This window comes from Bos taurus, chromosome 8 (assembly GCF_002263795.3).
Source record: "Bos taurus isolate L1 Dominette 01449 registration number 42190680 breed Hereford chromosome 8, ARS-UCD2.0, whole genome shotgun sequence".
NCBI classification, from domain to species: domain Eukaryota; kingdom Metazoa; phylum Chordata; class Mammalia; order Artiodactyla; family Bovidae; genus Bos; species Bos taurus.
Window position 1 is genome coordinate 62,181,918 of NC_037335.1, and position 11,083 is coordinate 62,193,000.

General features: G+C 42.3%; 2 pseudogenes; one reads left to right on the forward strand and one right to left on the reverse strand.

The window, feature by feature from the left end:
• Nucleotides 1-1,597: 1,597 nt before the first annotated feature.
• LOC101905995 (translation machinery-associated protein 16-like) lies at nucleotides 1,598-10,553 on the reverse strand (annotated as a pseudogene).
• On the forward strand, nucleotides 6,748-7,716 carry LOC782838 (high mobility group protein B3-like; annotated as a pseudogene).
• Nucleotides 10,554-11,083: the final 530 nt, after the last annotated feature.

Below are 11,083 nucleotides of genomic sequence, written 5' to 3' on the forward strand. Positions count from 1 at the left end.
CAGAGTCTTAATAACCACTGGACCACCAAGGAGGTCCACTGCAGCATTGCTTTGAGGGACTAAATGAGATAGTATGTAGGAAGTGCCCAGAGCAGCGCTGGTACCTAATAAGGGTTCAGCATCAGCTGCCTTCTCTCCCTTTGGCATGTCAGTCACGCTCTCCCACCCACTCCAGGGCCTCAGCCACCACCTCTGTCTGAAGTGCTCCTCACTCACCTAACACAGTGCTCCAACCCCCATCATCTCTCTTGACTGACAATCCTGAGTCGATTTTCTCCCCACTTGCGGGGACCTTATTGCCTTCTGTTCTGCCTACAAAAGGCTCTTTCTGAACCGTTTTGACCATGTCTTTTTCCTGCTTATAAAACCTCTTACGACTTCCCTTTGTCTACACGATAAAACCTAACCTCCTTTCCACCTTTCACCTTTCCAGTCTTGCTTTATCTTGCTTTAAGTAGATGTCATACTGCTGTATCAGGTCCAGTGACTGTGGCTCCCTGTTTTAAGCATCTGTTATCCCTGTTTCTTGGGTGTCATTGATCTTTCTCCCTCCCAAGTTGAGGATGGTTTCTGTACTGAATTTTGAAGATGATGATTTCTTGACCTAGTTTAAGAAAGTATTCTATGGAAAAACAAAATAGCAATTTTTTTCTTTATACCTCAGAAGCCACCTGAGTTTTGCCATGGATTTATTCACTGTTTTCCTATGAGCCAGCTGTAGAAAGATCAGAACATCCCATTTCTTTGTAATTTCCCTGTGCTGAGTAGCAGGTCTGGAAAATGATAGATGCCTAAAATTGATCAGGGTAATCGATGCTACGTGAAGTATTTACACATGATGGATGTATCATCTGCCAGATGTGAGTCTTGGCAATGGCTTGCTTGTTTATAAAACCCCAGAGATCTCATTTGTATTAGTGACTAATGTTTGCACATGGAGCTGTTTGCAGTGTTTTAGAAATGACTATTTATTCGACATGCCCACCTTTCTCCTTTACTTTCCCATTTATCACAAGCCTTGCTGCTCTTTCCTACATAACAAAATTAGGGTTTTCTTCAACCTTCTTTCTCCTTGACCTTGCTGATATATGGGGGTGTTTTCACTTTGCATTTCCAACTGGGCTTCCATTTCCCCTCTCCCTCTAATTAAAAACTTATGTGTTGTTGGTATTATCTCCTGAGGCTCTGACTACTCATTACCCATTACTGTACCTACAAATAAACTCTAACACCCCTCATATGGCATTTAGAATCCTCCCCAACCTGGCCTCTGCTGATCTTTCCAGCTGTATGTCTTACTGAGGATCCCAGCATTGGACAGGGATATTCTTGTAAGTGACAGAAACACAGCCTGCCTGACCAGCTTATTCCCACAGAAGTATATATTGAAAGATCCCTGTCTATGAAGAAAGATCTGCCTGAATGAGCGCAGTTCTGGGAATCTCAAAGACAGGAACCAGGGTCTCCAAGACTGTCATTACCTACCATAACGCCATTTCTGCTTCCTCTCATTTTTGCTTGTCTTACGTGTCATTCTCTCCTGCAGATAGGTTTTCCTATACCTGGCAAGCAATAAGGCCACTGTCAGCTGAACTCCTCAATCGGGAAAGTACACCTTTTCCCAGTTGCCCTGGGGGAGGAACTCTGAGTGGCCTGGCTTGGGCCCCTTATATTCCTGGGTGAGTCTCACTAGCTGGGGCATGAGGGGTGATAACTGGCCCAGCTCGCATTGCTGGCCTGACTCTGAGGCCAGGAGGGCAGTGCTGGCTCCTAGATAAAGGGAGTGGGAGGGTGCACTGGGCACACAGAACTCCATGGCTGCTGTTGCTGCTGCTAAGTCGCTTCAGTCATGTCCGACTCTGTGCGACCCCATAGACAGCAGCCCACCAGGCTCCCCCGTCCCTGGGATTCTCCAGGCAAGAACACTGGAGTGGGTTGCCATTTCCTTCTCCAATGCATGAAAGTGAAAAGTGAAAGTGAAGTCGCTCAGTCGTGTCCGACCCTCAGCGACCCCATGGACTGCAGCCTTCCAGGCTCCTCCATCCATGGGATTTTCCAGGCAAGAGTACTGGAGTGGGGTGCCTACCATTCCTATTTCCTGGACTAGCCACGGTGTGTGTTCCATTCAGTAACAACCAGCGCTCTGTGCCAGGTTCCTAGCCCTCTGTCACCTGAGCTCACAGTCTGGTGGAGGAAACAAATACTCAACAGGTCATTACAATGCAGAGTGTAGTGTGCCGCGATACAGACAGACTCAGAATGCTGTCAGAGCACAGGCGGGAGGCCTTGGACTCAACCTGTCTCAGTCAAGGAGAATTCTTTTGGAAGAGTGACAGGAGCCTGAGAATACCAGATTCTTACAGAACAGCAGGAGGCAGTGAGGTAATGAGGGAGGGAAGGCATTCCAGGTGAACAACTGCGTGAGGGCCCAGAAGTAGAAGGGATTCAGGAAGGAGGAGCTGTGGTGATGGTGAGGGGGGCGGGGGTTGGGAAAAGCGGGTAAGGCTCTTAAATGCTCACTTCTGGCTTTGTCTCCCCTTCTGCCCCTGAACTGAACTCCAACTTTCGCCTTTAAGACGAACCTCTAAAGCTGTCTTGTCTTTGAATCTGGAGGTAGTGAACTACAGCTTATCACAGCTTCCTCGGGGACTCTGCAGTGTCTCAGGCGCCTCTCTGCTAGACTTCTGTTCTGCCTCCTTTCAGTCATTTATTTACATATCTGAGGTCCTTTATCGCATCAAAAGACCCTTGGATGCAGTAACCATGCCTAAATGTCCTTCTCTCTCACACAGCATGGCTTAGCACAGGTCCTTGTTCATTATCCAAAAAATAATTCTTGAATTGTGATCACTTGGCTAATTGGGCATTTTCCCCCCTTGGGATCAACTAGCAAAATTCTATTGGCTTCATGTGAGTAGAAAGAATCTTTAAAATTATCTATCAACATTTCATCAGCATAGCCAGTGTTTTTTTCCTTTGCCAAAACAAAAAGAGCTTTATAGATTTTAGTGATTATAAAGTTGATACATATGCATACATATAATGTAAGTAATACATAAAAGCGTTAGAATAAATTTAAAACTACACAAGATTCCATCTCCCAAAGGCAACCACTGTTGATATTTCAGATAACAACTTTCCAGACATTTCTCTATAAATCCAGCTGTAATTAACATATCACTTTGTAAGAAGGTAGTTCAAAATACAACATAAGCTAAGTTTCAGAGTTATAAGTTTAAAATAATTTAATAGTTGAGTAAAATGTTTTTTTCTAGATTATCTAAATGAATTCTTGATGTTCTCTGAGGGATTAAGCAACCACTCAATATTTGTTTTGGAAAGTTCTACCTGCTCTTTCTCATTGAAGTATAATTTACATACCATAACATTCAGCCTTTTAAAGTGTATAATTCAGTAGATTTTAGCAGGCTCACAGACTGCACAACTCTCACCAGAACATTTCATCATCCCCTATACCCTTTAGGCCATCACTCTCCATTCATCTCTCGCTTTAGCCCCTGGCAACCACTAGTCTCTCTATCTCTATGGATTTGCCTATTTTGAACATGTCATAGAAATGGAATCCTATAATGTGCTGTACTTGGTGTCTAGTTTCTATCATGTAGCATAAGTGTTCAAGGTTCACTGCATTCTAACAAGAGTCAGTAATCCAGTCCTTTTTAAGGCTGAACAATATCGTATTGTATAGATATACCATATTTTGCTTATCCATTCATCAGTTGATGGACATTTGAGTTGTTTCTACTTTTTGGCTATTATGAATAACATTGTAGTGAACATTCATGTAAAAGTTTTTATCTGAACATATGTTTTCACTTCTCTAGGTAGTATACCCAGGAGTAGAGTATATGGTCATATGGTAACTCTTTGCATAATGATTTAAGAAACTGCCAAACTATTTTCTAAGGCAGTTGTATCCTTTTACATTCCCACTATCTATGTATAAGTTTATGATTTCTCTACACCCTCAACAACAGTTGTTATTGTCTGTCTTTTCTATTATGACCATTCTAGTGGTCATAATAGAAAAGACAGTGGGTATGAGGGGCTTCTCCAGTGGCTCAGCTGGTAAAAAACCTGCCTGCCAAAGCAAGAGATGCAAGAGATGTGGGTTTGATTCCTGTGTCAAGAAGATCCCTTGGAGGAGGAAATAGCAACCCACTTCAGTATTCTTGGGGGCTTCCCTGGTGACTCAGTTGGTAAAGAATCTGCCTGCAATGCAGAAGACCTGAGTTCAATCCCTGGGTGGGGAAGATCCCCTGGAGAAGGGAACGGCAACACACTCCACTATTCTTGCCTGGGAAATCCCTGGACAGAGGGGCTTCAGTTCAGTTCAGTTCAATCACTCAGTCCAGTCCGACTCTTTGCAACCCCATGAATCGCAGCACGCCAGGCCTCCCTGTCCATCACTGTCTCCCGGAGTTCACTCAAACTCATGTCCATCGAGTCGGTGATGCCATCCAGCCATCTCATCCTCTGTCGTCCCCCTTTCCTCCTGCCCCCAATCCCTCCCAGCATCACAGTCTTCTCCAATGAGTTAACTCTTCGCACGAGGTGGCCAAACTACTGGAGTTTCAGCCTCAGCATCATTCCTTCCAAAGAACACCCAGGGCTGATCTCCTTCAGAACGGACTGGTTGGATCTCCTTGCAGTCCAAGGGACTCTCAAGAGTCTTCTCCAACACCACAGTTCAAAAGCATCAATTCTTCGGCGCTCAGCTTTCTTCACAGTCCAACTCTCTTCACAGTCCATACGTGACCACTGGAAAAACCATAGCCTTCACCAGAGGGGCTTGGCAGGCTACAATCCATGGGGTTGCAGAGAGTCAACATGATTGAGCCATTAACACCTTCACTTTGGGAGTACTCTGGGGGCTCAGATGGTAAAGAATTTGCCTGCATTGTGGGAGACCCAGGTTTGAACCCTGGGTTGGGAAAATCCCCTGGGGAAGGAATGGCAACACACTCCAGTATTCTTGCCTTGAGCATTTAATGGACAGAGGAGTTTAGTGGGCTACAGTCCATGGGATCGCAAAGAGTTGGACACGACTGAGTAGCTAACACACTCAGTATTCTTGCCTGGAAAATTCCATGGACCAGGGGAGCCTGGCAGGCTACATTCCAGCAGGCCACAAAGAGTAGGACACAACTGAATGCACGTGAGTGCTCAAATACACACGCACACACACACACACACACACACACACACACAGAGTGAGTATGAAGTAGTATTTCACTGTAGTTTTGATTTGCATTTCCCTAATAATTAATAATATTCATGTGTTTATTGGCAATTTATATATCTTCTTTAGAGAAAAGTTTATTTCTTCAACTCCTTTACCCACTTTTTGTTTGGGATATTTATCTTTTTATTGCTGAGTTTTAAAAGTTCTTTAAAAATTCTGGATACTAGACCTTTATCAGATACAGGATTTGCAAATATTTTCTCCCATTCTGTGGCTTATCTCTTTAGTTTCTTGATACTATCCTTTGAGAAGCAAACATTTTTAAGTTTGATGAATTCTAATTTGTTATTTTTCTTTTGTGGCTTGTGTTTTAGGTGCCATTCTAAGCAATCACTATCTAATACAAGGTCATGAAGATATACACCCATATTTTATTATAATTGTTTTATTGTTTTAGCTTTTACATTTAGATATTTAGTCCATTATGAGTTAATTTTTGTATGTGGTGTGAGAGAGAGGTCCAACTTCATTCTCTTACATTTGGAGATCTTGTTCGAGGACCATTTGTTGAGAAAACTATTTTTTTCCCCATTGAACTGTCCTGAGGAAAATCAACTGATTATAAATATATGGGTTTATATCTGAACTCTCAATTCTATTCTATTGACCAATAGGTCTACCCTTATACTAGATCCAAGTCGTCTTGATTAGTATAGCTTTGTAATAAATTTTAAAATTAGGAAGTATAAGTCCTCTAACATTTTTCTTCCTTTGCAAAATTGTTTTGTCTGTTCTGGATCTCTTACATTTCTCTATGAATTTAAGGATTAGATAGTTTCTTAAAAACAAACAAACAATCCAGCTAGATTTTGGTAGGGATTGAGTTGAATCTATAGATTAATTTGAAGAATATTGCTATTTTAAGTTCATGAACATGAGATTCTTTGTATTTATTTAGCTCTTAATTTCTTTTAATGATGTTTTAGAATTTCAGTGTGTGGATCTTAAATTTCTGTCTTGAATTTATTCCTAAATGGTTTATTCTTTCAGTACAACTGCACATGGAATTGTTTTCTGAATTTCATTTTTGGATTCTTCATTGCTAGTATACAGAAACAGAACAGTATTTTGTATATCGATCTTGTATCCCACAATCTTGCTGAATTTATTAGTCTAAAAGTGTGTGTCTGTGAATGTCTTAAAATTTTCTTTATATAAGACCAGCCATCTGATAGTTTTACTTCTTTCTTTCCAGTCTGGATGTCTTTTATTTCTTATTCTTGTCTAATCGCCCTGGCTAAAAACTCCATTACAATGCTGGGAAATATTAAGAGAAAATCCTTATTTTGAGAGAAGGCTTTCAGGCTCTCACCATGAAGACTTTTTCTCATTTTAATGTTTGGCAATTTCTTCAGATAAAAATCCTATTTCCTAAAAGTTTTCAGATTATCTGCATTTAAAATGTCTGGAGAGGCGGCTCTCATGGAGGCAGCTAGCTCGAGGCTGTGGAGCTGCCCAGACTAGCAAATAATACAGTCAAGATGGCTAAAGGTGATCCCAAGAAACCAAAGGCAAGATGTCTGCTCATGCCTTCTTTGTGCAGACATGCAGAGAGGAACATAAGAAGAAAAACCCAGAGGTCCCTGTCAATTTTGCTGAATTTTCCAAGAAATGCTCTGAGAGGTGGAAGACCACGTCAGGGAAAGAGAAGTCGAAATTCGATGAAATGGCAAAGGCAGATAAAGTGCGCTATGATCAGGAAATGAAGGATTACGGATCAGCTAAGGGAGGCAGGAAGAAGGACCCTAATGCCCCCAAGAGACCACCGTCTGGATTTTTCCTATTCTGCTCTGAATTCCACCCCAAGATCAAGTCTACAAACCCTGGCTTCTCTATTGGAGATGTGGCAAAGAAGCTGGGTGAGATGTGGAATAACTTAAAGTGACAGTGAGAAGCAGCCATACATCAACAAGGCAGCGGAAGCTGAAGTATGAGAAGGATGTCGCCGACTCTAAGTCTAAAGGGAAGTTTGATGGTGCCAAGGGTCCTGCTAAAGTTGCCCGGAAAAAGGTGGAAGAGGAAGATGAAGAAGAGGAGGAGGAGGGAGAGGGTGAATTAAAACAAACAAACAAACCTGTTGATCTGTCTCCTTGTGAATACCTTAGAGTAGGGAGTGCCTTGATTGACACACTTCTCATCCAAGAGGTGTCTGTTGCCCTCATTATGTTTAATTACCCAGTTGGATCATGATCATTTGTAGTCTCTCAAGGTGCTCTAGCAATTGTCAGTGGTTTACATTAAGTGGCCATGGGTATCCAGAGCACCTGGAAACTGTTTCAAAGTTGTGCATATTTCCAAACATTTTTAAGGTGAAAAGGCTCTTGTGTTCTCCTCACTCTGTGCACATTGCTGTTGGTGTGACAAGGCATTTAAAGATGTTTCTGGCATTAAAAAAAAATTTTCTAAGGTGGTGTGTTAATTCTATGGTCATTGGCTAGAAATCCCGAGTTCCCAACAGTACATATCTATAGTCTGTAAAAAGAACAAAGCAACCGAGACACACTCTTGATGCTCCTTGCTTGGTATGGAGGCTGTGGGGGCAATGCCTTCTGGAGGGGCAGTAGCTCAGAGCCTGCACTGTGGGGCTGGACCTGTGGACACTGCAGTGGGCATCCATTTAGCTTCAGGTTGTCTTGTTTTTGTATACGGTGACATAGCATCCTGCTGCCATTCTTAGCTGTGGAAAAGGCGGGGTGGGGGTGGGGGGTGGGGGGGTGGTGGCGGTGGTCAGCAAGCATGAGAAGTGTTTTGGATCCTTTTTAGTTGAAGTGCGGTAGTTTTAAACTGGTGTGTTTTTTTTTTTTTTAAACAAACTGTAGAGCTGTTCATTGTCAGCAAAGCCAAGAGCCACTGCACCAGTGGAAGTTCAAGAACCTTCTGTACTAAACACGATCTGCAATGTTGTTATTTTTTTTTTTGTATGTTTAGAATGTTGAAATGTTTTTGAAGCTAAATAAACAGTATTACATTTAAAAATAAATAAATAAATGTCTGGAATCTCGAGGCTATAGCCTTGGTACTGCTGCTGCTCTCGCTCCAGGGTCTGCTTGATGACTGCCTCGGGCGAGCAGTGCCGCCCCCCCACCCTGCCCCCGCCGCCGGTCCTTAATGCAGCTCTGTAACTCAATCTGCTGCAGCTCGCTACTGAATCGATTCAAATACCTTTCAGTTAATTCACAAGCATCTCTCTTTGAATATCCCACTTTTTTGAGGTTCAAGATGGTTTTGAAACCACTGCAGTTTTTCACCAATAAGGTTGAGATCCAACACCTTTTCATTCTTCAGTTTTCCCTTTTTTTTCTTGTTTGTGGGCCTTTGAGTTGCTTTTTTACTGTATGTATGGATGACTTTTTTCTTGTCTTACACTTTTTCCCTTTGGTGCTTTAGGCTAAAAGAAATGTAAGTTAAAACTTCTGGATTTATTTGGTGGTTCAGTGATCGAGAATCCGCCTGCCAATGCAGGGACACCGTAAAAATACCTGCTGCAGGAAGATTCTACAGGCCCCGGGGCAACTAAGCCCACAAGTGGCAACTATTTAAGCCCCTGGACCTAGAGCCTGTGCTCGTGGTAAAGTCCTCATGGTGAGGGACTGCTAGATCTCCAACTCACATGCCTGCACTCATCTTCCGTGGCAGCGGCAGTTCACAAGGTGACTCGCTCTTTTTTAATTCACTTTAAAAAAATTTCTCTTCTTCAGTTGAATCATCTCAATTGACCTAACTGCAAGTTTGCTGATTCTTACTTCTGCCTGCTCAATTCCACTGTTGAGTTCCTTTAGTAAATGTTTTTATTTTGGTTATAGTGTTAATACTTTTCAACCTCAAATTTCGATTTGGTGTGTCTTTATAATTTCTATCTCTTTATTGTTATTCTCTATTTGCTGAGACATTATTCTCATTCTTTTATTTAATTCTTTAGATATTGTTTCTTTGCCTTCTTTGAACATAATTGTGTGTGTGTGTGTTAGTTGCTTAGTCGTGTCTGACTCTTTGCAACCCCATAGACTGTAGCCCATCAGGCCTCTCTGTCCGTGGGATTCTCCAGGCAAGAACACTGGAGTGGGTTGCCATTTCCTTCTCCAAAAGGAACTATAGAAAGAAAGAAAGTCAAGTCGCTCAGTCGTGTCCAACTCTTTGCGACCTCATAGACTGTAGCCTACCAGGCTCCTCCATCCATGGAATTTTCCAGGCAAGAGTACTGGAGTGGGTTGCCATTTTCTTCTCCATGAACATAATTAAAAAGCTAAGTTAAAATAACTGGGTTTCCTCAGGTAGAGTTTCTATTGATTGCTTTTCAATTGAAGCATATTGTATCATATGCTTCACTATATGACACAGTCTCTCTTTTTCTTTGCATATCTTCTATTTTTTTGTTGTTATTGAAAACTGGACATACCTAATAAAACAAAAAGCAACTCTGGAAATCAGATTTTCCCCCCATCCTCAGAATTTGTTTCTGCTATTCCCTGGAGTGTGTCAGGGCATGTTTCCTGATATGCCTTTGTATATCTGATTGTTTTAGCCCTGCCCTAACTAGAGCTCTCATCTGCATTCTGACTCTCCCTTCTGAGTCTTGCAGGCAACCCAGGCACCTACAAATATTGGGATTTATTGTTACCCAAGATTCCTCTGTGGTCACAGCACATTTTCACACGAGACACTTTGGATTAACTTCAAGATTTGTCTGGACATTTGGCTGAAAACTTCCTCCAGCTTTGGCTTCTGTGACAAAGACTCTATTTATTCTCCCTCTACCTCTTTCTGCTCCTCTTTGACTCTTTACTGGGCTCATTGTCTTGCTTGGGGTTTGCCATACTCTCACTTTTCTCTTTCTCCTTTCTCCAAATGTATCTAGTCTTCTTCAACTCTCTCCTCTCTGTAGCTCTTCCATGATGAAGTTGGAATGCAGTGATAATGAGAGTAAGCTTTGGAGTCAGCCAGACCTGGGTTTGATATCTGGCTTGGACATTTACAAGCTGGGGAATCTTGGACAAGTTTATTTACAGCTCCATTTCTCAGTTTCTCATCTATCCAATAAGGATAATAATTATACTGCCTCAAGGAGTTTCATGAGGCTTAAAACCTTCATGTGCTCATGATAGAGTAAGTGCTCAAAAAATTAGCTTTGGGGTTCTACCGTCACTTAGACTCAGTCAATCCAAACCAAGCTCATAATTTCACTCCAAATAAACCCTTCTGTCGTCCATGCTCTCCAGCCCTCTAGTCTCCTCACTTTGTGAGCCACCTGTAATCTGGACTTGTTCACTAAGATGATGACTTCCCACATGGATCTAATATCACCAGAGCTTTTGAATGCCCAGTTTTTTGTTTTCTTTATTCTTGGAGCATCATTCACTTAATCCTGCTAACTTTTCTTTCAAAATATCCCTCTCCCTATCTTTTCTTTCTGCCTTCACTGACTTTGCTCTAGCTCCACCCTCACTGAACTCTCAGTAGAGTGACACTCCCTGATACCACAGCTTCCTATCTGCCTCACAGGAGCTAGATTCCAGGCAGCTTCCTGTGGTCCCTGTGGCTCTTGTCCTTTTTTCTGGCAAGGTGGAGCCACACACTAGCCAGAGAAACTATGGGAGGGGGTTAACTGTGGGATTTGAAGGCAGGAGTTCTTGATTCTAGACGAAGCTCCGCCATGGACTTACTAGAGAACCCAGACAAGCCCTTCATGTTCTTTGGATCTTGGTTTCCCAATCCATGCAGTGGGGATGCAGAATTGAACTGTTTTGAGTGCTCCTGCCAGCTCTGATGTATGCTGATTTATCACATGTGATTTCTTTCACATGCAAGGCTCGTTCATGG